This window comes from Pecten maximus, unplaced genomic scaffold (assembly GCF_902652985.1).
Source record: "Pecten maximus unplaced genomic scaffold, xPecMax1.1, whole genome shotgun sequence".
Lineage (NCBI taxonomy): Eukaryota > Metazoa > Mollusca > Bivalvia > Pectinida > Pectinidae > Pecten > Pecten maximus.
This window is the reverse complement of record NW_022981631.1, coordinates 2,710-8,004: the sequence shown is the minus strand read 5'-3', so window position 1 is coordinate 8,004 and position 5,295 is coordinate 2,710. Positions and strand designations below refer to the sequence as shown.

At 39.5% G+C, this 5,295-nt stretch overlaps 1 long non-coding RNA gene across 1 annotated transcript; it reads left to right on the top strand.

Annotated features, from left to right (window-relative positions):
* Nucleotides 1-2,005: 2,005 nt before the first annotated feature.
* LOC117320165 lies at nucleotides 2,006-3,589 on the top strand. Its single transcript, XR_004530935.1, has 3 exons — nucleotides 2,006-2,126; nucleotides 2,995-3,080; nucleotides 3,503-3,589. It is a non-coding gene; the product is annotated as an uncharacterized LOC117320165 (long non-coding RNA).
* The last annotated feature ends 1,706 nt before the right edge of the window (nucleotides 3,590-5,295 follow it).

The window sequence follows — 5,295 nt, the reverse complement described above, 5'->3', positions numbered from 1 at the left end:
AAAATTCGATGCAATTTTCCGACCTGAACTTTGACATGTGTCTTATGCATCTTTTATTCCGCTGCAGAAACATAAGATGTCTCTGGTCGAGGCCAGGAACGAAATCAGTCTCCGCCGGGCAACAGTGGCCAGCAACAGAAAAGTGTGTCACTGCCCGGTTGGAGACTGCATGGCCTCGACCACGAGGATGGACCTCCACCTCATCAGGCAACACCGACTTTTACGAGGGACAGACGCCTTCGACCAGGCTATGCGGGCGTCCCTGGTCGAAGGACAGAAGGCCTCTGCCGGAGCCAGCAGCAACCTGGACCATAATTCTTTTATTCTGTATTGCAGCCATCTTCCTTAACTTTATGGTACTTTTGCCGGTTGGTATATACTGTGGTGTAATGGTGATAATAGTCTTCTTCATGTCTTGTCTGTCAGATTTGGCTTTCTTTTCCATGTCCTCGTCGGTGATAAGTCGAACTGATACAGATCTAGAGTCGTCGTCCTTTGCAATATCCACATCCTTGTCCTCAGGTGATTGTCCTCTGTCGTTGTTGTTGATGTCTTGCTGGTCGTCTATGTCCTCTTCATCTGTAGATACATGTATTTCAACTACGTCATTTTCCTCGTCTGAGTCTGATATGTTCAGTCCTAGTTGGTCCAGCATCTGACTCCCTGGAAGCCAACTTCTCCTTTTGTCCACATTGGTTGGTTGTGTTTTCTCTGCGTCCCCTTTTGCATTTACTACTGGCTTTTGGGTTATTGATTTCAACTTCTTATTATATGGCCGTGCTGGTTGGGTCGGCTTTCTGGCATACCAAACGTTTTCTACTTCCTTTATCTCTTTCTTATCTGAATTTATCTCTTTTCCTTCTCTCTTTCCAATTTCCTTCCTTTCTGTATCCATCTTCTTTCCTTCTCTCTGTCCAATTTATTTCCTTTCTGTGTCAATCTTCTTTCCTTCTTTCTGCCCAATTTCTTTCCTTTCTGTATCCATATAATCTGTTTTCTCTTTCTTTCCTTCTTCATTATTTTCCTTTCTGTCAATTTTGTCTTCCTCACACCACTTTCTCTTTAAGTTCCTCTTTCCCTGGTCATTGTTATCTTTCCGTCCAGTTTCCTTCCTCTTCAGTAAATAGCTATCTCTGATGCTCTCTGTCACCTCTGCTTTTGTGATAGCTTCCCTTCTTATAGATTTTATTAAAGATGTAGCCCTGCTGGCGTACATTCTGTATTCTTCCTCTTTCAGCTCTGTAAAGGTCATCGTCATTCTTTTAATGATGGTGAAACCTGATGAGGTGCATTTCTTGTGCTTTCCCTCTCTGGAGTACACCTGCAGATAATCATTGCATCGATAGCCGAACCCAGAATGGGCAGCCATGATATGTCTCTCACAATATAGTTGCCTATTAAACTCCTGGTCCCCATTGCATATAGCACACAGGTAGCGAGTTACCAACTGAAAGAATAAAAATTGTCTGATAGAGAATAACCCACTATTAGGTATTTCTCTTAAAAATGTATCATTTTGGTAATTCCCATCTTATTCAAGGGAGATAATTCTGTGAATTTTGTAAAAAAATTGTACCAGGCATAATAGTCTAAGCTGGTTCAGCAGGATACTTTTAGTGTGTGTATGAATTTATATGTGAACACCCCTAATCTTTTAACCATGTGGGTGTATTTAAGCCATTGTAAGGTTTAAGGTGATTGTGGTGTACAACTTTAATTCTGGATCTTGGATTTTTCTTGATACGATACAATATGTCATTGATTCGTTCAACAACCAGATATGGACCTTCCCATGGGCAACTTAGTTTTGAACCTGTACCCTGGTAACGCGGGTTGTATCGCCAAACTGCATCAGCTTTGTTATAGCGATTCATTTGAACCCGTTTATCATACCCCTTCTTCATGTTTGATGAAGATAATTGAATCCTTTCACGAGCAAACTCATGTATATTCTCTATCTGTTTGTTGAGAAGATACGCATAGTCTGTACGAGTGTTGTATGTTTCAGCTTCAACACGACCAAGTACCAGATCTACCGGAAGGCTGATGGGGTTACCAAACACCACTTCATTGGGGGAAACACCTGTTGTATCATGTTCAACGGAACGATATGCCATCATGAGAAGGTAAATTTTCTCATCCCAATCTCTTTTGTTTTCTGACACAAAAGCTGAGAGCATAGACTCTATGGTCCTGTTTGCCCTCTCTAACATGCCATCTGATTGTGGTCGGTAGGGTGTGGTCCTCGTCTTTTCTATACCAAGTATATTACAGACTACCTTAAACACATCAGATCCAAAGTTAGCTCCTTGATCAGTATGAAGCTGACTTGGTACCCCAAAAACAGTAATTATTCTATTGATAAATTTCTGTGCTACGGTTGTGGCCTTTTGATTCCTCATAGGAATAGCCTCTACCCATTTGGTGAAGTAATCAGCAACTACAAGAAGATACTGGTTTTGATGATTACTAAGTGGTAAAGGACCCAAAACATCCATTGCCCATCGTTCCATAGGAACACCTACATTGTAAGTTTGTAATGGACCATGTGCACGTTTGTTGGGTGACTTTCGTGCAGCACATTTATCACATGTCTTGCACCAATTTTGAATATCTTTCAACATTTTATGCCAAAAATATCTCTCTCTGACTTTTGACAATGTTTTCTTAATACCCAAATGACCTCCAGTAATACTGGTATGAAGGTACTGAAGTATTAATGTGGTGAGGGTTTTAGGGATCACCATTTGATAGGTGGGTTGTATACCATTTTTGACCTGGATGGAATCCTATCTGACCCAATAGTATTTTACCTCCTCACTCATGTGAGATATTTCACTCCAATCAGGCTTTTTACCTTATATTACCCACTCAGTAATAGTTTTTAATACAAAATCCTTCCCTTGCATTTCTTGAATGAGATTTGTATAAGGAATCTGAGAACTATTGTCATTTGTTTGTGGTTTGTTTATATTACTTATGTTTCTACCACAGGTAGCCCAGCGACTTCCCTGTCCATGTTGTCCAGTCCATTTCTGGGGTCGGCCACAAGTTTAGCTTTCTTTGACTCAGAAGACCTGGTAACAACAAATACATTTTCTACTTTATCATCTTCGTGTTCAGATGACATATCAATTCTTTGTTGTTCAGCTCTTTCACAATGACCACAGTTTGACTCTTTACATGGCCGTCTAGACATGGCATCTGCGTTGTTATGCACACGGCCTGCTCTGTATTCAATAGGAAATTGATAAGAAGACAGAATTTCAAACCACCGAGCTAGTTGAGCTTCAGGGTTCTTAAAGTTAAGTAACCATGTGAGAGCACCATGATCGGTTCTTACTTTAAAGTTTTGTCCATATAGATAGTGGTGGAACTGTTTAATAGAGCTAACGATTGCTAGTAGTTCCCTCCTTGTTACACAGTATTTACGTTCAGTTCGACTGAAAGTTGTGCTGTAATAACAAATGACTTTTTCTCTTCCTTCCTGTACTTGTGACAGGACTGCTCCCATTCCAAAGTTGGAGGCATCTGTATCCAAGATGAACTGCCCTTTGGGAGATGGAAAAGCCAAGATTGGAGAACTAGTGAGAGCCCTCTTCAACAGATCAAATGCAGCCTGACAATCATCTGACCATGAGAACTTCTGAGAAAGTTCTGTAAGTTTGTACAAAGGTTTTGTAATGATTGCAAAATTGTTTACAAATTTCCTATAGTAAGAACATATGAAGCCAAGAAACTGTCTGACCTCTTTTACATTCTTAGGAATTGGCCATGATTTCACTGCATCTATTTTCTCTCGATCTGTTGTAATTCCTTGTTCACTCACTACATGACCCAAAAATGATGCTTCAAGTTGAAATAGATGACACTTTTTTGCATTCAATTTTAAGTTTGCCCCTTTAAGTCTATCAAAAACTTGTCTCAAGTTTTCTAGATGTGTTTCAAAATCATTTGAAAAGACTATGATGTCGTCTAGATACACCATACATATTTGGAAAGAAAGGTTTTTCAGAATTTTCTCCATTAATCTTTCAAATGTACTGGGAGCATTACATAATCCAAATGGAAGTGTGACAAACTGCCATAGACCTCCACCTGCTACTGAAAAAGCTGATTTGGGTCGGTCCAGAGGATCTAACTTCACCTGCCAATAACCACTTTTAAGATCAATGGTAGAGAACCACTTTGATCCGGCTAATGCATCAAGGGTACTATCTATTCTTGGTATTGGATGACTATCTTTGATGGTTACATCATTGAGTCTTCTATAATCTATACAAAATCTTATGGTGTTATCTCGTTTACGAACTAGTACAACTGGAGAACACCATGGACTATCAGATTCTTCAATTACACCTTTGAGAACCATGTCCTCTATTTTTTTGTCTACCTCTTGTCTACAGGAGAGTGGTACACGTCTGGGGGGTTGTTTTATAGGTTTAGCATTATCAGTGTTTATCTGGTGCTGCACTAGATCTGTCAAACCTAAATCATTTGATGATTTAGAGAAGGTATCTGGGTAATCTAGTAATAGATTTTTCAGAGCTTCCCGTTCCTTCTCATTTAGGTTAGAGCAACTACGCGCATAGAGGGATACCAAGTGTTTTGGTAGTTCAGTTTGAGAGTTTTCTGACCTCACTTGATTGATACTAACATCCTCCTGGGGGTTTTCAACACATTCTCTAACTACTTGAATTGTAGCTACCACTGATCCTCTGTGTAATACACAATCTTGATCAGTTATGTTAAGTGAACGTAAAGGAATAGCTCTTTTAGTAGGATCAACAAGACTCTTAGCCACTAATACTTCATGTTTTTCCATGAATCTTGGTGTAGCTTCTACTAGAGCAGTTGTCTCCCTAAAAATTGGGTCCATAATTCTCCCAGGAACAATAATTTCACTGTTTGAGGGTATTTTTACCTCTTCAGAAAGTGACACCCTACAGCAAGTAGGTTCAGTTCCATTTTGGAACCTAAAACATTGAACTTTTTCCCTTCTGATATAAAGATAACTTTCTTTCAAAGATAGATCGGTTATGTGTTTAGTCATGAAGTCTAGGCCAATTATACCTTGTTGACCTATATCAGCGACAAGAAACTCATGGGTTATTGTAGTCTTTCCAAGAGTAGTTTCTAGCGTACACTTACCAATAAAAGGTTTCTTCTCCCCAGTTGCTGTTACCAAGTTCAATTTAAATGGTTCAATCTGGAGATCTAGTGAAGATCTTAATTTATTAATAAATGCTTGGCTTAGAATACTGATACCTGGCTCCAGTATGAATCAATAAAGGT